Source organism: Meles meles, chromosome 11 (genome assembly GCF_922984935.1).
Source record: "Meles meles chromosome 11, mMelMel3.1 paternal haplotype, whole genome shotgun sequence".
NCBI lineage: Eukaryota > Metazoa > Chordata > Mammalia > Carnivora > Mustelidae > Meles > Meles meles.
The window spans coordinates 35,782,220-35,806,673 of record NC_060076.1 but is presented as its reverse complement, the minus strand read 5'-3'; the positions used below and the strand labels follow the sequence as shown (position 1 = coordinate 35,806,673).

The following is a 24,454-nucleotide window of genomic DNA, read 5'->3' as shown; positions in this document are numbered from 1 at the left end:
AATTAATTAATTAATTACAGAGAGTATTCTCTACACACAGTATGGATCCCTAGATCAAGAGCCACATACTCTACCAACTGAGCCAGCCAGGTGCCCCTATATGTTAATTTTAAATCCTTTTAGTAACTGAACAGCAGATTTTCAAGTTTACATTTTTATGCCAGTTAGCAAAAACTCTGTGTTGTATCCAACTAAAACTCATTAACTACAAATGTGAAAAATCAAATTATATATATTCAAGTTCTGCATGTATTCAGAAATAAGTTCAAAGGAACTACAAATGTAGTAATTGCACTTTACCTTAATTAAGGTTTTGTTTCTTTAATATAAAGTATAAACTATACAAAGGAGCCAACTAGTGGAAGGAAACTAAGAAAGAAACAAGTCAAGTTTAAAACTTCAATCATACCCCCCCCACCCCGGTTTCATACATCGCCATTTGACCAGATCACAGAAGTCAGCCCGGTAATTTTGAAATTTTTTAGTACCAGTAGGGAGCAGAAGCTCCACTAGATAACTTTCTGGATAACTGATCCAACAATTTTTATTTCAACCATCTTTGCTGATATAATTCCAATATATAATACATAGTCCTCTGCTTTAGAAAACAAACCCAAAGCAATGAAAAAATTGTTCTTATATACAACCACCATTAACATCAATTATCAAAAACTCTGATGCCAGCTACTGGAATCAAGGCAGAACTAGACATCTGCTTTCCTGAAGGCAAGACTCTTGGTTCTTCTCTTCAGTGATCTCTCCTAGGCTCTAACTTGCCAAGAAAACTGCCTCCCCTCCTGGCCTGAGGGTTTCTCTTGGCCTCTTCCTGCCATTTAGCTCTCAGCCTACAGGACTTACTGACTCGAATAAATGAATACCCACTGCTTCTGCGTTCCTGACTAGCTCAAACGCACCACCTCTTTGGTTCTAGAACTGCTACATCCTACATTGTCAGCTACAAAGGCCAAGAGACTGGATTGTGTTGAATACTGTACTGATCTGTTTAATGGTAGATGTGTTTTAGAAGTGTAAGTTATGAGAACCTTAGCGATGAGTTCAACCTCCCTGTTTTATAGATGAGTAAAGCTGAGGAAGATTAAGTGCTCCTACCCAAAGTCACAGGATTATTTAGTGGCAGAAATCTATTAGTAGTCAGACCTACTGTATTCTAGCCCAAGTGCTTTTTGCACTACTTACATCAACACTCACAACCCGCAAGATTACCATACAGTTAAGATACAAGCTGATAAGGGAGACTAATATTACCCAAATTCTTTAAATTCATGGACAAGAGTCCTTCCAGGAATAAGAACAATGAGACCTTAAAATATGATTTCTACTCATGAAACTTGTGTTAAATTAGGACCAGCTCGCTTTCTTCCAGAACAGTAAGGCACTGTACTCCTAGGAATCAATCTCATTTAAACCGAACATAAGATAAAACTATCTTGTGGAACTATACATACTGTGTCCAAGTAACTGCTCAGAGTAAGATGTGCTTCAAAAAGACTCTGCATGAATTTAAACCATTTAACTGACAACTGATATATTACTAATTTTTAACCTTCTCTCTACTGAGTTCTAGGAGAATGACATGCACCTATCCTTTCAATGGAGCTCTGTTCACCATGAGATTTTGAAAGTCTGTAAATGGGCACAGACATTAATAGTGATTTAAATAGCCTTCGTCTGGAACATCTCTACACCCTTATGTGTAAGTTTTATGGGAAGCTTTGTTGATGTTAATCTTTAAGGCACAGGTTCTCTTATTTTTTTTTTTTTAATTTATTTTTAAAGTATGCTCCATGCGCAATGTGGGATTCCAATTTACGATCCTGGTGCTCTTCCAACTGAGCCAGACGGGTGTCCCCAAGGCAGAGGTTCTCAAAATGGAGTCCAAAGGCCCTTAAAAATTTATCAATGGATTTTAGGACATCCATGAACTCCTAAAACTGTATATAAAATTCTCTACGTATGTGCATACGTGCATGTGTTAGGACAGAAGATCTACATGGCTTTATAAGTTCAGAATCACTACTTTTAGTGAAACAAAGTTTCCAGGCTGTGAAGGCAGGACAGCTCTCTGCTGGCTGCAGAATGCTCAATACCAATGGTCAAGGGTGTGCTCTCTTCACACATACCAACCTTTCTAGAATGCAGAACCTCAACACAGTAGTACTCCTGAGAGACCAGAAGCTTCCTGGTGGCAAGCTAGGGAGAAAAGTCTACCATACATACTAAGTCCACTACAACTTCCAAGCAGCATATTGCCACATTTGGTCTCTTGGCCAAAGAACACCAAGATATTTTAGTGGCACCTGGCTGGCTCAGTCAGTGTAGCATGCAAATCTTGACCTTGGGGTTATAGGTTAGAGCCCTACGTTGGATGTAGAGATTACTTAAAAATAAAATCTTTTGGAGCGCCTGGGTGGCTCAGTGGGTTAAAGCCTCTGCCTTCAGCTCAGGTCATGATCCCAGGGTCCTGGGATCGAGCCCCGCATCCGGCTCTCTGCTCTGTGGAGAGCCTGCTTCCTCCTCTCTCTCTGCCTGCCTCTCTGCCTACTTGTAATCTCTGTCTGTCAAATAAATAAATAAAATCCTTAAAAAAAAAAAAAAAGTTGTTTTTTTTGTAAGGATTTTATTTATTTATTTGAGAGAAACTGAGAAAGAGAGCACGAGGGGGAGGGACAAAGGGAAAGGGAGACAACCAGAATCCCCACTGAGCAGGGAGCCTGACACGGGACTCAATCCCAGGACCCTGAGATCATGACCTAAGCTGAAATCAAGAGTTGGCTGCTTAAAGAACTGAGCCACCCAGGAGCCACTAAATATTAAGTCTTTAAAAAAAAAGATATTTTATAAGAAAGCCAGATTGCCCTCCATGGCCACACAATGAAGAGATGGGGGAAGGGGTGACAATGTGAGAGGGAAGTCCCTAAGGTAAAGGATCTTCCAGCATCCATGATCCAACTCTCCCTGAAATTACTTTAAGTTCGGCGAATTTTTTATTATTATTGAAGTACAGTTGACAAACAATGTTTAGTTTCAGGTGTATAACGCAGTGATTTGACAATTCTATGCATTACCTAACACTCACCACAGTAAGTATAGTTACTGTCACCACACAACTTTATCCCATTATTGACTATATTGCCTATGCTGTACTTTTCAACTTAGTTATCTTATAACTGGAAGTTTGTACCTCTTAATCTCCTTCACCTATTTTGCCCCTTCCCCGCTTCTCCCCTCTAGCAACCACCAGTTTGCTCTCTATATTTAAGAGTCTGTTTAGGGGGTGTCTGGGTGGCTTAGTTGGTTGGGTTTCTGACTCTTGATTTCTGTTGGGGGCACAGGATCGAGCCTCACGTGGGGGCTCTGCACTCAGCCAGGAATCTGCTTGGGCTACTTTCTCTCTACCCCTCTCCTGGCTCACTTAACACATGCATGCATGCATGCATGCACTCTTTCTCTCAAATAAATAAATGCGATTTTTTTTTTTTTTTTTTAGTTTGTTTAGGGGCACCTGGGTGGCTCCGTCGTTAAGCATCTGCCTTCAGCTCAGGTCATGATCCCGGGATCCTGGGACTGACCTCCACATGGGGATCCCTGCTCAGAGAGAGGCCTACTTCTCCCTCTCCCACTCCCCCTGCTTGTGTTCCCACTCTGCCAAATAAATAAATAAACTTTTTTTTTTTAAGATTTTATTTATTTATTTGACAGAGAGAGATCACAAGTAGGCAAAGAGGCAGGCAGAGAGAGTGAGAGGGAAGCAGGCTCCCCGCAGAGCAGAGAGCCGGACGCGGGACTCGATCCAGGACCCTGAGATCATGACCTGAGCCGAAGGCAGCAGCTTAAACCACTGAGCCACCCAGGTGCCCCAAATAAATAAACTCTTAAAAAAAAAAGTCTCGGGGCGCCTGGGTGGCTCAGTGGGTTAAGCCGCTGCCTTCGGCTGAGGTCATGATCTCAGGGTCCTGGGATCGAGTCCCGCATCGGGCTCTCTGCTCAGCAGGGATCCTGCTTCCCTCTCTCTCTTTCTCTGCCTGCCTCTCTATCTACTTGTGATCTCTCTCTGTCAAATAAATAAATAAAATCTTTAAAAAAAAAAAAAGTCTCTGTTTTTGTTTTTTAGACTCCACATGCCAAGTGAAGTCACATGGTATTTGCCTTCCTCTGTGCCACTTATTTCACTTAGCATAATACCCACTACGTCCATCCATGTTGTTGCAAATGGCAAGATAAAATTCTTTTTTTGCAGCTGAGTATATTCTACTGTATGTATATTACATCTTCTTAGTCCATCTAGCTATGGATGGACACAGGTTTCTTTCTGTATTTTGGCTACTAGAAATAATGCTGCAATAAACACAGGGGTACCTACATCATTTCAAATTAATATTTTCACATTTTGGGGGTAATACCCAGTAGTTACTGGGTATTACAGGACCATATCGTAATTCTATTTTTAATTTTTTGAGGATCATTCATTGTCTTCCACAGTGGCTGCATCAATCTACCTTCCCACAAACAGTGCATAAGGGTTCCCTTTATTCTACATCCCTTTTTTAAGATTTTATTTATTTACTGCCAGAGAGAGAGCACAAGAGAGCACAAACAGGGGGAGCAGCAGGGAGAGAGAGAGAAGCAGACTCCCCGCTGAGCAGGGAGCCTGATGCGGGACTCCATCCCAGGACCATGGGATCCTAAGATGTTGAACTGACTGAGCCACCCAGGCGTCTTCCCTTTCTTTTACATCCTTACCAACACTTGCTACTTCTTCTCTTTTTCACACTAGCCATTCTGTTCTTTTTTTTTAATTTTTTATTTTTTTGACAGATAGAGATCACAAGTAGGGAGAGAGGTAGGCAGAGAGAGAGAGAGGAGGAAGCAGGCTCCCCGCCAAGCAGAGAGCCCGATGCGGGGCTCGACCCCAGGACCCTGGGATCATGACCTGAGCGAAAGGCAGAGGCTTTAACCCACTGAGCCACCCAGGCGCCCCCTAGCCATTCTGTTCTGATAGGTATTTATTCTTGAAGTTATTCTTAGGTTAAATTTACTAATCTACATTAAAGTATTAACTTGTTTAATTTGTCCAAAAAGAAAACCTCTGTCGGGGGCACCTGGGTGGCTCGGTGGGTTGATGCCTCTGCCTTCGGCTCAGGTCATGATCTCAGGGTCCTGAGATCGAGCCCCGCATCGGGCTCTCTGCTCAGCAGGGAGCGTGATTTCCCCCCCTCTCTCTTTGCCTGCCTATCTGCCTCCTTGTGATTTGTCTGTCAAATAAATAAATTAATTAAAAAAAAAAAAGAAAACCTCTGTCAAAATCAGGAATAAAGTATTGCCCTCATTTTCTTGAGTATTTAATATTTTGAGAATAAATCCATTATCATGGCTTCATAAGCTTCGATTACAAATCTCCTTAGTATTTTCAGAGACTGAAGAATTCCTTTATATTTAATAGCCTGGCTGCAGGAAAGAGAGCAAGAGAGAGAAACAGAACTTACTCCATACTCTATCACATACAGACCACATAAAATATTAACTCTAAACACTATATGCTACTTACACAGAAATATTTCTTTCCTTCCACCACCACTAAATACTATTAGTTGTTCACTTCAGAGGTTTGTGAACTTGAAAAACTTTATCTTCATATTTATCTTCTATCACCATGTACAAAGCTAAGAATGAGATTTTAGGGCGCCTGGGTGGCTCAGCAGGTTAAAGCCTCTGCCTTCAGCTCAGGTCATGATCCCAGGGTCCTGGGATCGAGCCCCACATCGGGCTCTCTGCTCAGCAGGGAGCCTGCTTCCTCCTCTCTCTCTCTGCCTGTTTCTCTGCGTACTTGGGATTTCTGTCTGTCAAATAAATGAGTAAAATCTTTAAAAAAAAAAAAAGAATGAGTTTTTAGCTAATTGCAGTGTTCTTCCAGAAGAAAATGAAGGATTACTTGGGAAATTTCTGAACACAGGATGCCTCTGTGGCTCTGAGTTAAGTGTCTGCCTTTGGCTCAGGTCGTGATCCCAAGGGCCTGGGATCAAGTCCCACATCCGGTTCTCTGCTCAGTGGAGCCCGCTTCTCCTTCTCCCTCTGCCTACTGCTCTGCATATTTATGTTCTTGCTCAACCTCTCTCTCTGACAAATAAATAAAATCTTAAAAAAACAAACAAAAGCTTTGCGCAGTGGCAGTATCGTAGCCAATGAGGTTTATCCGAGGTGCGATTATTGCTAATTGAAAACAAACAAAAAAGAAAATCTTTGAACACAAGATTCTCCATGATAATTGGTAACAGCAGCACAAATGCTATTTTATACCTATGTATTTTTAGGATATTGCCATCTAAAACTTTAGGGGGAAATTTTTTTTTTTTTAAAGATTTATTTATTTGACAGATAGAGATTACAAGTAGGCAGAGAGGCAGGCAGAGAGAAAGAGAGGAGGAAGCAGGCTCCCAGCTAGGCAGAGAGCCCGATGTGGGGCTCGATCCCAAGACCCCAGGATCATGACCTGAGCTGAAGGCAGAGGCTTTAACCCGCTGAGCCACCCAGGCGCCCCAGGGGAAAATTTTTTTAACTTAATGCAAAAAAAATTTTTAACTTAAAAGGCAGAGACTTAAATCCCTTCACCAAAACCATGTCTCTTAATATCTGAAAACTGTACTCAAGGCCAAAATCAGTGCCTCCAATTAGAGATGACTAATGTAATTAAATTAAAAATGTAATTAAAAGGGCGCCTGGGTGGCTCAGTGGGTCAAAGCCTCTGCCTTCAGCTCAGGTCATAGTCTCGAGGTCCTGGGATCGAGCCCCGCACTGGGCTCTCTGCTCAACAGGGAGCCTGCTTCCCCCTCTCTCTCTGCCTGCCCCTCTGCCTACTTGTGATCTCTGTCTGTCAAATAAATGAATAAAATCTTTTTTAAAAAAATAAAAATACAAATGAAAATGTAATTAAAAACTTTTTTCTTATGTTTCTTAAGATGATGGTCAACTGCCTAAAAGGCATTGCTGAGGATTAAAAACAGTAATGACCAATAAATGTACTAGAAATTCCAAGTATCCCATTTACAGGCACAGCATAATTTTTTGATAAAAGCACACAGAGTTAATTATCCACACACCTTCCTCAGAACTCCATGTGGATGTCTAGCAAAGAAGGTAGTGTAAAGTATTATATAAACAGACTGCTCTCAGTTTGCAAAACTGATGGCCTACTTCTCTAGCGAAAGTGACCATTATAAAAAAGAAACTAGGGGCGCCTGGGTGGCTCAGTGGGTTAAGCCGCTGCCTTCGGCTCAGGTCATGATCTCAGGGTCCTGGGATCGAGTCCCACATCGGGCTCTCTGCTCAGCGGAGAGCCTGCTTCCCTTCCTCTCTCTCTGCCTGCCTCTCTTGTGATTTCTCTCTGGTCAAATAAATAAATAAAATCTTTAAAAAAAAAAAAAAGAAAGAAACTAAAATTAATCCAAAATTTAAGCAAGCATACAGGAAACTCAGAGAACAAAGAACAAAAAAAAAAACAAAAAAAAACTTTTTACCTACACTGGTTCAATAGAACTATTATACACACATACATTATGGACTAAATGCAGTAACAACAAAGTGTGTGTATGTCCAAGTGTACCTGCCCCAAAACACCCCATCCCCCACCACCACCACAACAAGGGTTGATTAGGAAAGTGAAACAAATCTAAAAGTGGTAGGAAACAGGTTTTTACTAGGCCCAAGAAGACTTAACAACAGAGAGAAGCAACCAGCTTCATCAGTGATCTGTGCACATACAAAGAAACAAAGGGCCACCTAAAGGTGGCAATCAGCATTAAGAAACAGGTTCTGAGACCAAACTCTGGTCATGTCTAGCTCTACCCAGAAGAGAGACAGTCTCAGGGAGCAAGGGGAGCACATAAATATTCTGGATACTACAGGCATGTATTGCTGATAGCTAGAGATTTTTCATCAATTCCCATCACTTAGGTGAAATTCTCACAAGATGAGAATTTGCTTTTGTTCCACTTCCATTCTGTGCATATATAGTGAGCAGCTACTAAGTGCCAGGCACTACAGAAGCACTGGGTATATCACGATGGTGAACATCGGAGACAGATTTATCTGCTCATGCTGCTTGCACTCTAGCAGGGAAGAAAACTTAAAGTGGATCAGGGAGGAGCAGGACAGGGGAACCCTAGTCCCTTTCATTCCCTCGATTTCTCTGAATACCAAATTCCTGGTCACAAAGAGGTACATCAGGATGACACATCACAGTTTATTAGGAGAGGGATGCCTGGGTGGCTCAGCCAGTTAAGCGTCTACCTCTGGCTCAGGTCATGATCCCAGAGTCCTGGGATCAAGTCCCGAGTTGGGCTCCTTGCTCAGTGGGGAGGCTGCTTCTCCCTCTCCCTCTGTTGCTCCCCCGGCTTGTGCTCTCTCACTCTTGCAAATAAATAAATAAATTCTTAAAAAAAAAAAAAGTTTATTAGGAAAGATGACCACTTAAGAGAGGTCTGGTCTCTCCTATAAATGTTCAGTTCTGAAGAATATGATGATCCAAAACTACCTTATGGGATAGGGCCAGGAACAAATCAACTTAGGCTTCAACAAAGCTGTCAAAGACTTTCCCTGTCTTGGGCAAAAAGAAGGTTATCAGAATAGAAAGGGAAGGGATAAAGAAAAGCAAGGAAGAAGGAACATCAGAAGAGAACGGGCTTCTGGGAACTGACCCAAGATAAAGTATAAAATTATTTGCAGCCTCTTCTGAATTCACCTTTTTCGGTATCCGTTACAATCAAGACCAAACTCTTCTGCTAAAGGACAAACTCAACTATCTTGCCAGACCCAGAGGGACAGGTGCCTGAGGCCACATATGTAAACCCATGAGTAAATAATTACAAAGTGTAACAAGAGGAAAAGAAAACAGTGTGCAATGCGAGAAGAGAGAGGCTGAACCTTCTTTCAGACAAGGTGGTCAAGAAAAACCTCAGAGGAAAGCTGAGAGCTAACACATGAGTAGAAGCTGAGCAAAGGGCAGAGAGTAGTCTATATACAGAAAACAACTTTTAAAAGAAAGGAAACTCTGGGTAAGTTCAAATCCAGCAGAGGCCAAGGAATGGTTTTAAGTAGCTATATAACCCATTGTTTTAAAAGCTCTGTGGTTGTCATCCAGAGAAAATGGGAGGGAAACCAGAGAAGGGGGAGGACCAACTAAAACACTCTAAACAGTAGTTCTGGGACAGAGACAAGATGGTTTTGATGTAAAGAAATGAAAGGGGGGGGGGAATGAAAGGATACAAGATACATTTTTGATCAAGGTGAAAATGATTTGGTGAAGGATGTGGGGGAGGGGCATGAGAGTAAAACAAAGGGCCAAAAATAACTCCTAGGTTCCCAGTTTAAGCAACTGATGGAGCCATTATTGATGGAAAAAACTGTGGCATGAAAATTGCTAGAACTCATACAGGAATTCAGCCAAGTGGCAGGATATAAAATCAATGTGCAGAAATTAGTTGCATTTCTATACACTAACAATGAGACAGAAGAAAGAGAAATTAAGGAGTCGATCCCACAATTACACCCAAAACCATAAAATACCTAGGAATAAACCTAGCCAAAGAGGCAAAGGATCTGTACTCAGAAAACTACAGAACACTCATGAAAGAAATTAAGGAAGACAGAAATGAAAATATGTTCCATGCTCATGGGTTGGAAGAACAAATATTTTAAAATTTCTATGATACCTAGAGCGATCTATATATTCAATGCAATCCCTAAGCCGCTGCCTTCGGCTCAGGTCATGATCTCAGGGTCCTGGGATCGAGTCCCACATCGGGCTCTCTGCTCGGCGGCGAGCCTGCTTCCCTCTCTCTCTCTCTCTGCCTGCCTCTCTGTCTACTTGTGGTCTCTCTCTGTCAAATAAATAAATGAAAAAAAAATCTTAAAAAAAAAAAAAAAAAAAAAAAAAAAAAAAAATACCATCAACTTTCTTCCCAATTCACATAATCCTAAATTTTGTATGGAACCAGAAAAGACCACAAATAGCCAAAAGAATGTTGAAAAAGAAAACCAAAGCTGGCGGCATCACAATTCCAGACTTCAAGCTCTATCACAAAGCTGTAATCATCAAGCCAGTATGGTACTGGCATAAAAACAGACACATAGATCAATGCAACAGAATAGAGAACCCAGAAAGGACCCTCAACTCTACAGTCAACTAATCTTCAATAAGCAGGAAAGAATGTCCAATGGAAAAAAGACAGTCTCTTCAATAAATGGTGTTGGGAAAACCGGACAGCCACATGCAGAAGAATGGACTATTTGCTTACACCATCTTACACACAAAACAGACTCAAAATGCATGAAAGACCTAAATGTGAGACAGGAATCCATCAAAATCCTGGAGAACATACACAGCAACCTCTTTGAATTTCTTCCTAGACACATCATCAAAGGCAAGGGAAGCAAGGGCAAAAATGAACTACTGGGACTTCCTTTTGCACAGCAAAAGAAACACTCAACAAAACCAAAGACAATGGAGAGAATGGGAGAAGATATTTGCAAATAACATTATCAGATAAAGGGCTAGTATCCAAAATCTATAAAGACCTTATCAGGGGCACCTGTATGGCTCAGTCATTAAGCATCTGCCTTCCACTAAGGTCATGATCCCAGGGTCCTATGATCAAGCCCCCACATCAGGCTCTTTCCTCTGCGGGGAACCTGCTTCTCCCTCTAGCTCTGCCCCTGCTTGTGTTCCCTCCTCCTCTCTGTGTCAAATAAATAAATAAAATCTTAAAAAAGAAGAAGGAGAAGAACAATTCACCAAACCCAACACCCAAAGAACAAATAATGCAATCAAGAAATAGGGAGCATGGGGCACCTGGGTGGCTCAGTGGGTTGGGGCCTCTACCTTCGGCTCAGGTCGTGATCCCGGGGTCCTGGGATCGAACCCCACATCGGGCTCTCTGCTTGGCGGGGAGCCTGCTTCCTCCTCTCTCTGCCTGCCTCTCTGCCTGCTTGTGATCTCTGTCTGTCAAATAAATAAACAGAATCTTTAAAAAAAAAAAAAAAGAAAGAAAGAAAAAAAAAAGAAATGGGCAGCAGAAGACATGAACAGACCTTTCTCTAAAGGCATCCAAATGGCCAACAGACACATGAAAAAATGTTCCCCATCACTTGGCATCAGGAAAATACAAATCAAAACCACAATGAGGTATCACTTCACACCAGTCAGAATGGATAAAATTAACAAGTCAGGAAATGACAGACAGTGGTAAGGATGTGGAGAAAGGGTAAAGAGAGAGCACAAGCAGGGGGAGTGGCAGGCAGAAAGAGAGAGAGAGAGAGAGAGAGAGGAAGGGAGAAGCAGGCTCCTCTCTGAGCAGGGAGCCCAGCATGGGGCTTAATCCCAGGATTATGGGATCATGACCTGAACTGAAGGCAGTGGCTTAACTGACTGAGCCACCCAGGCTCCTATGATCTACTTTTTAAAAAATATTTTATGTATTTGGGGCACCTGGGTGGCTCAGTGGGTTTAAAGCCTCTGCCTTCGCCTCAGGTCATGATCCCAGGACCCGAATCAGGCTCTCTGCTCAGCAGGGAGCCTGCTTCCTCCTCTCTCTCTCTCTCTGCCTGTCTCTCTACCTACTTGTGATCTCTGTCTGTCAAATAAATAAATAAAATCTTAAAAAATATATAAATTTTATTTCTTTATTTGAAAGAGAGAGATGGAGGTTCCACAGAAAGTTGAAAACAGAACTATCCTATGACCCAGTGATTGTGCTTTACCTCCAAAGATACAAATGTAGTAATTTTTTAAATCTTTTTTTTAAGATTTTATTTGCGAGAGATACAGATAGTGAGAGGGAGCAGAAATAAGGAGGAGAGAAAGAAGCAAGCTCCCCGCTGAGCAGGGAGCCCGATACAGGGCTTGATCCTAGGACCCTGAGATCATGACCTGAGCCGAAAGCAGATGCTTAACGACTGAGCCACCCAAGCGCCCTACAAATGTAGTGATTCAAATGGGCACCTGCACCCCAATGTTTACAACAGCAATGTCCACAATAGCCCAACTATTCAAAAAGCCCAGATGTCCATTAACAGATGACTGCTCAGCAGGGAGCAAGCTTCCCCTTCTCTCTCTGCCTGCCTCTCTGCCTGCTTATGATCTGTCAAATAATAAAATAATAAAATCTTTAAAATAATAATAATAATAATAATGAATCTTTAGGGGCACCTGGGTGGCTCAGTGGTTTAGACCTCTGCCTTGGGCTCAGGTCATGATCTCAGGGTCCCGGGACAGAGCCCTGTATCCGGATCTCTGCTCAGCAGGGAGCCTCCTTCTCCTCTCTCTGCTTGCCTCTCTGCCTACTTGTGATCTCACTCTGTCAAATAAATAAATAAAATCTTTAAAAATAATAATAAATATTTAAAAATAAATAAATAAAATAGTTAAATAACTTGCAAGTCTCACTACATAATTACATAAAACATTTTTGAAAATCATTCTCAAAATATGTAATGTAAGTAAAGAAAGTAGAGAAGCATAGATGTACTGAAATTTTAGAAGCTGTCTAAAAATTATGAAGACACAAAAGGGAGTGCCTGGGTAGCTCAGTGGGTTAAGCCTCTGCCTTCAGCAGGATACTTCAATGGACTACTACTCAACCATCAAAAAAAAAATGAAATCTTACCACTTGCAACAACGTGGATGGAACTAGTGGGTATTATGCTAAGCAAAATAAGTCAGTCAGAGAAAGACAATTATCGTATGATATCATTCATGTGGAATTTAAGAAACAAAATAAAATCACTGCCCTCCTAAGTGAAGGGAGGAAAAAATAAAACAAGACGAAATCAAAAACAAACCATAAGAGACTCAATCACAGGAAACAAGAGGCGCCTGGGTGGTTCAGTCAGTTATGCATGTGCCTTCAGCTCGGGTCATGATCTCAGGGTCCTGAGATGAAGCCCTACATCAGGTTCCCTGCTCCACAGGGAGTCTGCTTCTCCCTCTCCCTCTGCCCTTTACTCAACTCATGCGCTCTCTCTCTCACTCTGCTGTCTTTCTTTCTCTCTCTCAAATAAACAAAATTTTTAAAAACTAAACCACAGAGGAGCCTGGGTGCCACAGTCAGTTAAGCCACTGCCTTTAGCTCAGGTCATGATCCCAAGGTCCTGGGATCAAGCCCCATGTCTGGCTCCCTGATCAACAGGAAGCCTGCCTCTCCCTCTCCCTCTGCCTGCCACTTCCCCTGCTTGTCTTTCTCTTTCAAATAAAAATAAAATCTTAAAAAAAAAACCACATAGGAAATAAACCAAGGGTTGCTGGGTGGGGGGTGTGGGGGTTGGAGGAAGGGGTAACTGGATGATGGACATTAAGGAGGGCAGGTGATGTAATTCGCACTGGGTATTATATAAGAGTGATGAATCATTGAACTCTACATCTAAAACCAATAATACAGTATATGTTAATTAAATGAATTTAAAATTTTTAAAAGGAGCAGCATGGGGGGGAGCTGTGGGGGTGGAAAGGCAGGTCCCCCTAGTTTGGGGGGTAATAATTTTAGTTATTGATATATAAAATATGAGTTCCCTATAAAATGTAAATCTGGGAATTATCAGCATAAAAATGATATTTAAATCTTGGGAACAGGGGCGCCTGGGTGGCTCAGTGGGTAAAAGCCTCTGCCTTCGGCTCAGGTCATGATCCCAGGGTCCTGGGATCGAGCCCCGCATGAGGCTCTCTGCTCCGCAGGGAGCCTGCTTCCTCCTCTCTCTCTGCCTGCCTCTCTGCCTAGTTGTGATTTCTCTCTGTCAAATAAATAAAATTAAAAAAAAAAAAAAATCTTGGAAACAAATAATATCAAGAAAGAGAACACAGAAATAAAACAAGGGTATAAGGCCAAGCCGTGCACAACTCACTCCTATAGTCACTGGGGTAAGGAGCTAACAAAAAATATATACATAAAGATGAGAAGAAAATCAACAGTGCAAGGTTACAGAAGCCAAGACATGGGGATTCAAGAATCAATTCTATATGGACATCTGGGTGGCTCAGTCAGTTAAGCACCCGCCTTCAGCTCAGGTCATGATCCTGGGGTCTTGGAACTGAGCCCTGGGTCTAGCTCCCTGCTCAGTGGGGAGTCTGCTTCTCCCTCTGCCCACCTTTCCCTTTTCTATCTTGCCCTCTCAAATAAATAAAATCTTTTAAGGGGGGGAGCCACTTGGGTGGCTCAGTGGATTAAAGCCTCTGCCTTCGACTCAGGTCATAAACCCAGTCCTGGGATTAAGCCCCATGTCAGGGTCTCTGCTCGGCAGGGAGCTTGCTTCCCTTCCTCTCTTTCGGCCTGCCTCTCTGCCTACTTGTGATCTCTGTCTGTCAAATAAATAAATAAAATATTTTTTTTTAAAAAAGAGTCAATTTTATGGAGTATTCTGGTCTGATGCGCAGTGAGATGTAGCCTAAGTGTCCACTGGCTTGCAACTCACCATCACTGATGATTTTGGCAAGAGCAGTTTAAGGAAGAAAGGGTCAAGCTGACGAGGGCTGACAGGTGACGAACTCCACAGCAAGCAGCCTGTTTTCTGACTTAGCCCACATATCCCAGCTATAACCAAGAAGCCAGTGAATCACTTCATCTTCTGCTCTACCAAAACTGCCTCCTAACCACTTTTCCTACTCCAACCCTTCCCCTCACCTACAGCCCATTCTCAGCTCAGCAGCTAAAAAGGAAGTTACATCGTATCATCACTCATCTGCTCAGTAATCTATCTCAGAACAAAAGTCTGTATAATGGTGAAGGTAACCATCCCACTTCCTGCCACTCTGCTCCTCCTCTCTGGCTCCCTGAAGAGAGGGAGCCGGAGGGCTCCTCCTGCCTCAGGGCTTCTGCCCTCGCAGAGTATGACTCCTCACTTCCTTTACGTCTCAGCTGGTATCACTGTACCGAAGAGGTCTTCTTTGGCAAACAGATTTACATAGCACCCACTTCTTTCACACTTTGCTTATCTTTCCTCGCCCTACTCTATCTTCTCAGTACTTAACCATCTTTATGATATGTTATGTATTTATTACAGTCTGTCTCACATCACAAGACTATAACCTCCATAAAAGCAGAGGTTTTATATGGAAATGGTGAGTGCTGTGAAGTGTGTTAAGCCTGATGAATCACAGACCTGTACCCCTGGGGCAAATAATACATTGTATGTTGATAAAAATAATTAATTTAAAAAAAGAGCAGAGGTTTTATCTGTTTATGTTCACTACTGCATACCCAATAGTAAGTAGGACTGGTACAAAGCAGACACTCATTTATTTTGTTGTATTTAAGTCACTAGAAATCTCACATTATAAATTGGTACTCTCAGTTTGGATACAGATCTTCTGCTATAGAGACAGTGTGAGTCTGATCACCTGTAGACATGCAGGAAAAGCCCAGTTTATGGGCCCATGAAACTGAATACTGGCCCCTAGGCCTTGGAAAATTCACATTAATATCATCCTGTGGCCCATCTCCTGTAGATTCCTCAAGAAGTATTTCCATTCAGGGGCACCTGGGTGGCTCAGTGGGTTAAAATAATAATAATTAATAAATAAACTATCATGTTAAATATATAAGGAACTATTTAAATTGTGTTTTGTGCATACCAAATACAATGGAATGGTGTACAGCTATTAAGAATGAGGTAGATCATACTGATATAGAAAGACGGTCACAATGTGGAGTGTCTGGGTGGCTCAGTCGGTTAAGCATCCAACTCTTGATTTCAGCTCAGGTCATGATCTCAGGGTTCCAAGCTCAGCTCGAGATTCTCCCTCTTCCTCTGCCCCTCCCCCTGGTGCTGCCTCTGAAATAAATAAATCTCAAAAAAAAAAAAAAGATGGTCATAATGTAGTATGAAAAAAGAATTTATTCAATAGGAAATGCAGTATGATTCCTCATATATTAAATGTGTATATGTATTTTAGAGCCACGCTATATACAGAAATTATCTGAAAGGTTACACCTACCAAAATAGTACTGTCACTACCCCTGGGAATATAGTGGAGAGGATAGGCTGGGGTGGGTGTTAAATAAACAGGAAAATACAGTAAAGAGAGGAATAGGACTAGAGGGTCCATCACTCAGGCTTCCAACAGTGAAAAGAGATGACAAACTCAAATTAGAATAAACTGAAAGGGGTCTGTTTGTAAAAGGAGTAATTATTAAATTAGGTGAGGCCTACAAAAATCAGAGAGGGTAGAAGAGCAACAAGGACAATTGTTGCTCTGGCCCCCAAAAAGACAGGAGACAGTGATTCTTAAAACCCAGGTAATAAAATGTAGGCTACCAAACGAACAGAAGGGATAAATATTCTGACTTCATTCTCCTTCCCTTCAAATCTCCTAAGGCTGAACCCAGTAAGAAGCCAGAGGATCTGGGAGCTCTTTCCCTGGGGCAGAGAGCCAGGTGGAACAGGGTGGAGGACAGATCTGGAGAAGTAAATGGGAAGCTATCTGGCCCAGTTTCTTATCCCTTTTTATAAAATTAATTACATAAATAGAAATACAATCTCTTCAGTAAAAATTAAAACCTTATAAAGAAAGCTAAAATCCCATCCTCCATAATGCTGGATCCTTCTCCAGAAGTAATCATCTTTCTCACCGTTTGGCTGGGTCTACTGGGGATATTTTCTAGACAGAGACATATACTCACAATAAAACACAGAATTATTTAATGAGGTGTTATCTGCCTAACATGGACAGCATTTTTTAAAATTTTATTTAAATTCCAGTTAGTTAACATACAGTATAGTATTTGTTTCAAGGGTATGATACAGTGGTTCAACACTTCCTACAACACCCGGTGGTGGTAATCACAAGTGCACTTGTTCATTCTCATTACCTATTTCACCATGAACAGTATTATTTACTCTTAGCAAACTTTTCTTCACCGTTTTCAGTTATAAAATAATGTTGAGGACCCAAGACAGATGGTTTGATTCCCCTCAATATTAATTATATTCTACCTCAGGAGATCTCAAAATATACTCTCCCCAGCTGCATTAGCATCGCCTAGAAATTTGTTTAAAATGCAAAATATCAGGCCCCACCCTAGTGAGGTGAATCAAAAGCTCAGAAGGTGGGGCCAAGTAGTCTTTCTTTTAACCAGCCCTTCAAATGCCTGTGGCTTACGTTTGAGAGCCACTACTCCACCTCCTGGCTACTCCAAGCTACTCCACTATCACCTGAGCCCCTGCTAGACAACTGCATTTTGGCAAGATTCCCAGGTGATACATTAAAGTGTGAGAGATGGGGAGCCTGGGTGGCTCAGTGGTTTGAGCCGCTGCCTTCGGCTCAGGTCATGATCTCGGGGTCCTGGGATCGAGTCCCACGTCGGGCTCTCTGCTCTGAAGGGAGCCTGCTTCCCTCTCACTCTCTCTGCCTGCCTCTCTGCCTACTTGTGATCTCTCTCTGTCAAATAAGTAAAATATTTAAAAATAAATAAATAAATAAATAAAGTGTGAGAGATGCTGGACTCCCTCAGAGCCATAAACCCAATCGCAATCCATACTACACACACACATCCATCCACACAGAGCATCTATGAATGGTTCTGGAGATGGGAAGGGCAGAGGCCAGCAGAAAGAACAATGTCTAATGTCTCTGAATTTGAACCTATCACTCCTGCGGGGGGGGGGGGGGGGGGGGGGGGGGGACACAGACATTAGCAGTGCATGCCCTAGTTAACCAGAGCATGTTAGCATTGTCAACTTTTGTATGTGACAGATGGCACATAACTACCATTAAACCACCCTGGAAATGTAATGCTCCTAACCATCAACTGTTAAGTCAACTGTAAGTTCTCTTTTTTCTTTTAAAATAAGTGAATTTCAATTTTAACCCTCGGCCGTAACAAAATTATGTAAGACTGGCTACCTTTGTATTGCTAACATTGTAGTGAGTTCTATTGTTTTAAAACAAAACACAGTGATACATCTTTTCTGTTCCAACAAAGATACCTTTACCAACATAAATCTACTTATCCACCACTTCCAAGCCACAGCCTTCACCTCCATACAGCTTGTGGGGAGCAGAAAATGTCCCCAGAATTCCACCTCTAACTTCCTGCTGTCTCTCTCAAAGGCCCAGAAATCTTTCTCTTTTTTTTCTTTCTTTTCTTCTTCCTCTCCCCCCCTTTTTTAAATTTTCTTCCAGAACCTGCACCTTAAAGCCCCTGCTCAGCCTCTCCCTTTGCTCTTCTCTCGTTTTCCTCCATTGAGTCTAAAGTCTGTCCTGAGTCAAATGCAAACATGTTGACTTAATCAGGAAATCTGCCAAGGGGTACTACATATAAATTTGTGCTTGAGAATCAGTCTCACTGCTCAATCCAGCCTGACTCCATCTGATACAAGAATCTGGGTTTTTGCTGTGGTCTTTGTTTTGTTTTGGTTTGATTTTTTAAAGGTACTTCCAGTTTCACTTCTAGTTCCTACCAGGTTTACGCCCTGCCCTCCTGCAACACAGCACCTCCCCCCCCCCCCCCAGCTTTCCTGACCCAGGAAGTAGCACAGACAATTGTGTGGGGCCCATATCCAATTTGACTTGCCTCTTCCTCCTTAAAAGCAATTTTCATTCCAAGATTTCTAAAGCCCCTTTTCAATTTGGAATAAAAATTTTGAGGGGTGCCCGGGTGGCTCAGTGGGTTAAGCCTCTGCCTTCGGCTCAGGTCATGATCCCAGAGTCCTGGGATCGAGCCCCACATCGGGCTCTCTGCTCAGCAGGGAGCCTGCTTCCCCCTCTCTCTGCCTGCTGCTCTGCCTACTTGTGATCTCTCTTTCTGTTAAATAAATAAATAAAATCTTTTTAAAAAAAAATGTTGAAAGCGCCCCTTTTTGTTTAAGATTTCATTTATTTATTCCAAAGAAAGAGCCAGAGAGTGAGCACAAACAGGGAGAGCAGCAGAGGGAAAGGGAGAAGCAGGCTCCCCACAGAGCAGGGAGTACCACATAGGACTCAATCCCAGGACCCTGGGACCATGACCTGAGCCAAAAGCAGATGCTTAACCAACTGAGCCACCCAGGTGTCCCTTGAAGCCCCTTTTCAATTTGGTAACTTTTCTTCCATAGAAACAAAGTTTTAATCAAACTTTAAAATAAATTTGGGCCCTGGGATTTTAACTACATAGCACCAGGAAAAATAACGTTAACTACTCTATCAAATAATTATACTTCAAAAGGAAACATATTCACATACCCAATGTGCTAGAGAAAGATTTTGGCATGGCGAAATAGTATGATTTCTATCCCCACCCTAAGAAACTGTTCATGTTAAATTAAAATCACTTATGTCAGTTGAATCAGAGTTCATTTTTTAGAAGATTTTGTTCTACCAAAAGTTAAGAGATTCAAAGTATGTACAGACTCTAAACATTCTAGAGTCAAATTCTGACTTTCATTTTGACCTTAACATAGAAATTAATAACGTCATGAATTGTGCACAAATTCATTTTAAGAAGGCAAATCTTTTGACTTGTTGCATTTGTTGGTTTTTTGGGGTTTTTTTTTTTGTTGTTGTTATTGTTGTTTTAGCACACAATGTAGCTTTTAAGGCTCAAAAATATCATAAAATAGAAATAATTTGTTTTCAACAATACATGCACATTTTTTTAAAAAGAAACACTGGATAATTAAATCACAAGAGTTCATGACTCATACTTGACATACAGCAAACATAGTCAACAATAAAGTCTTCCATTAGAGCCCCCAAACATAACTCTTGATTTGTTCTAAAACTAAGGGTCTTAAAGAAACCCAAACAAGTAAATGAGTGGAAATTCCTCTACTATGTGGATTAACCAGTCTTTATCCTGTCTGAATAGAACGAGTATCTTCCTCTGATAAATTAATTCCATATCGCTTAGTAATCTGAAAAGTGAAGAATTCCGTCTTCCTTTCTAGGTATCCAAAAGCGAAATAGGAGGGGCGCCTGGGTGGCTCAGTGGGTTAAGCCGCTGCCTTCGGCTCAGGTCATGATCTCAGGGTCCTGGATCGAGTCCCACAACGGGCTCTCTGCTCAGCGGAGAGCCTGCTTCCCTTCCTCTCTCTCTGCCTGCCTCTCTTGTGATTTCTCTCTGTCAAATAAATAAAATCTTAAAAAAAAAAAAAAAAAGCGAAATAGGAGAGAAAGACTGTTGGCAGTACTCCACTCAAAAACAGGCCATGTTCCAAAAGTCTGTTAAGTACTGTACCTGGTTTTGACCTTAGAATCTCATTTTCCCACAGCGTATTTTTTAAACTGATGGCCCACCAACGCCTATTAAGCCTAAATAGTATATAAATCAAACAATATAATCAAACAGTATAAATCAAACAATATGAGAAACCTGTAACTGTTTATAAGGAAATTTACTTAATCTCAAGTTCCAATTCTAGGTCATCTAAACACAGAATTTTTAACAAGCATTCTAACCAATTTTGAAGTAGTTCCTTTGGTAACCACAAGGCCACATTATCTTCCTCAAATAATCCAATTGTCTCAGACAGCATCAACCCAACACATTAGCATCTCCAACTAATACCTGAAATGTTCATGTTCTATGCTACTGAATAGATATGTTTATGCTTTAGCTTGTGACAAATCAATTTATTATGGAAATTAAGAAGGCTAAAAAAAAAGACTAAAAAGAAGTCTAACATCCATTCTTGTGCTATTTGGTTGGAAGATACCCATACCCACAAAAAGGTGAGATTCAGAAGTTCCTCTGAGTAGGGCCAAATTTTCCCTTGAGAATTTTTTTTATCCGCTTAAGTGCTCCAACAAGTACTCAGTTAAAACCTTAATGTTCAGGATCATAGAACATAAGAGATTTTCTAAGAAGGGATTTAAATATGCCTATTCTAATGTGGATCCACCCACCCCAATGCAGGTACTCCTACTCCTTATGTAAAAAAGTAATGAATGACTTTAAAAAATCAATTAAATAATCCTAATACAATAATTCAGAACTTAAAAAAAGAGTATATTTCTCAGGAGCAAAGGTAAAAACTAAAGACTGCAAATTTCTTTCAGTGGCTAAAGCAGTGATCACCTTTGCTTACATTTAACCTCTTATTACCAAAACTAACTGCTAAGTTTGCTTAAAAAAAAAAAAAAAAGAGAGAGAGAGAGAGAGATCCAGTAAAGCATGATGGCTAAAAATATAGACTCTGGAACTAGACAGCTTGAGTTCATATCCCAGATAACACTCTTAATAGCTGCATCATCTCTAGCAAGTTATTTAACCTCTCTGTGTTCCAGTTTCTTCATCTGCACAATAAGGATAATAATAGCATCAACCTTAAAGGACCCTAGTGCAAATTAAATGAATTAATCCAGGTAAAGCACTCGGAACAGAGCTTCGCACACAATAAATGACAACTACCACCTAGATGTTAAAAAACCACCTAGATATAAAAAAAAAAGTAGGATTTGGAAAAACTGAAGGCATTCCAAGCTGAAAAATCAAAGAAATAAGTCAAAAAGTGATACACATATAGACGACAGGGCATCCTATTTCCCTGGAGAATAATATTCATGAGGAAAAATAGTAGAGATTGAAATAATAAAGATCCAACTACACTGGTCTTGAATGCCAGATGAAAAACTATTTCTTTTACTTAGAAGGCAACCATGTATATTTTTGGTCTGGTTAGATCTGTGCTTTAGCAACATTAATTATCATGGTTATATATCACTATTATTAATGCAATTTTGATGTTCTCTCCCCTTTTATTAAGGGTTAGGATACCCAAAAATGCATTTTTTTTCTGCTAACAAACAGTCAGAATCTATCACTGAACAACTGTTTCCTATCTGAATTGTATCTGAAATCCTCACTGCCTGGTATACAATAGGCATTCAATAAACATTTTATCATTACTTTCAGTGGCCACTAGAGAGCAGTGAAGTAAGAAGTCAGAGGTTACTGCCCGAAGTAAATAAATATTGTAAATGAAGTAGCCAAGTAACAGTTTATAATTAAGCTAAAATAAAGTCACTGCTGAACAAGGTACTTGCCTAAAACACTGTGGGTGGGGAGGGAGAGATCAACCTTACTTTTCATTGAAAGCATATAAAATGGATTCTTGTTTGTTTGTTTTTAAGATTTTATTTATTTATTTGACGTAGATCACAAGTAGGCAGAGCAGCAGGCAGAGAGACCGGAAAGCAGGCTCCCCGCTGACGCAGAGAGCCCAATGCGGGGCTCAATCCCAGGACCCCAGGACCATGACCTGAGTTGAAGGCAGAGGCTTTAACCCACTGAGCCACCCAGGCGCCCCAATCCTTGTTTATTTTTAAATCTCATAAAATTTAGCTGTCAAATTAGTAGTCTTTTCTAAGGATCGAATCGGCAATAGCTTTGTAATAGACTACCCAGTAGTCTTACGTGAAGGTTAATTTAAGGTAGATTTCTTCAAGCTATCTGTACTCCCACGTTCTTTGCAGCATTCCTCACAAAACCTAAGACAGGGACCTAACTGTCCAACAAATGAATGGATGAAGGAAGATTTGGTATATATGTACAAGAGAATATTATTCAGCCTTTAGAAAGAAGGAAATCCTGCCATTTGCAACAACATGGATGAGTCTGGAGGACATAATGTTAAATGAACTAAGCCAGAGAAAGACAAATGCAAAACTATCTCAATTATACGAGGAATCTTTAAAAAAAAAAAAAAAAGTAAAAAAAGTTTTTAATTTAAAAAGTCAAACTCACAGAAAGAGAACCGAATGGAAGTAGGGAAATGGGAAGATGCTGGTCAAAGGCACAAGCCTTCAATTAAAAGTCCTGAGAATCTAATGTAGAGCATGGTGACTACGTTAATAATACTTTCTCATATTCTTGAGATTTGCTAAGAGAGAGCTAAAACATTCTCACACACAAAAAAAAGTAACAATATGAGGTGATAGTTGTATTAATAAACCTGACTGTGGTCATCATTTCAAAATGTATTCATTTATCAATCATCACATTGCACATTTCTGTCAATAAAAAAAGGGAGATTTCCTCCAACAGGACAAAAATCACACTAAATAGTAAAAATAAATGTCCAACTCTTGACCTGACTCCAACAAGTAATTAGATGAAGGGCCAGCTTACAGTACCTATAGCTTTCCATAGAGAACACACAGTCCCTGGCTGCTTCCCTCAGCACAGATGTCAATGCTAATCATGACAACAAAAAGGATCTTCTCCCCTCACCTGGAGACAACTGAAGTCCATTACCCTATAGTCTAAAGATAACCTCTGTAGTCAATTGTCTGGTGCACTTCTTTTTAAAAAAAAACAAAAACAAAAAGTCTGTTTGAGACACTAATCAGAGTAATATACTAATAGTTAACATCGTAAGGGAATCTGGGTGGCTGAGTCGGTTAAGCGTCTGCCTTCAGCTCAGATCATGATCGCAGTGTCCTAGGATGGAGTCCCCCCACCATCGGGCTCCATGCTCAACAAAGAGCCTGCCTCTCTCTCTCTCCCTCTGCTGCTCTCCCTGCTTGTGTTCACTGTGTGTGTCTGTGTCAAATAAATAAATAAAATCTTTAAAAGAAAAAGACACAGTAAGAAAAAAGTCTTCACTAAGAGATTACCAACAGAGCTTGGAACCACATCATGACATAGGATGGTTGATATAAGAGTTTATTAAGCACATTTCCCCGCACTGATTTTCTTCTCTTGCGGTGGAAGGAGAAAATCAGCTTCCCAAAAATGTCCATCAGAGCTTACTTTTAGAAATAAACAAAAAGAGCTGGATTAGTAAGAGCACCCCCTGGATAGTAAGTAAGATACGTATTTGGCTTTCTTGGGCAATCAGTCACTCTGGCAACATAAACATAAAGCAAAGTAGACTGCGATTTCTACATACCTTCTTCTAAAGTAATTTGTTATAATTTTAGATTAAAAAAACTAAAAAAAAGTTCAGGCTGTCTTTTGCTTTTTAAAGCTTCAAGTATCTTTCAAGTATTAGAATTTAAAAATCTGAAATGCATTCAATTAAACACATTCCCACCAGCATTACCAACAACGCTCCATTATCCATTTCAGTACCGTCTCCAGATGATTTTTAATCCCCGCCTGACTTCTCCCTACCAACGAGAACTTGGATACCATCTTTACCCTGCCTGCCCCCATTACTTGGTTGTGCTTGGGGAATTATAATTGCAGTGATCCCGCCTTTAGAACATCCTCCGAGCACAAAGACTCTTTGTATGATTGGGGGTGGGGGGGGGGCGCCTTCCAGGCTCCACAGAGAAGGGTGGGTGGTGGCAACACAGGCAGCAGAGAAGGAAGAGGCAGTGGGGCCGCTGTGATGGCCCTCAAGTCTAGCTCAAAACTGTTCGAGAGGTGTTACCGAAGGGCACCCAGTCAAAAAGTTCTGAGAGGCCTCTGCACCCCTCACATGTGGTGAGATCACCCAACAGATGGGTGTACCCCCACCAAGCCCAAAG

General features: G+C 41.1%; 1 protein-coding gene and 1 non-coding gene across 4 annotated transcripts in view; one reads left to right on the top strand and one right to left on the bottom strand.

The window, feature by feature from the left end:
• Positions 1-24,454, bottom strand: part of RNF38 (ring finger protein 38) — a 138,165-nt gene that overhangs the window by 106,502 nt on the left and 7,209 nt on the right. The gene's annotated exons all lie outside the window — the stretch shown is intronic.
• On the top strand, positions 6,172-6,306 carry LOC123953601. The gene has a single exon (XR_006820896.1). It is a non-coding gene; the product is annotated as a U4 spliceosomal RNA (small nuclear RNA).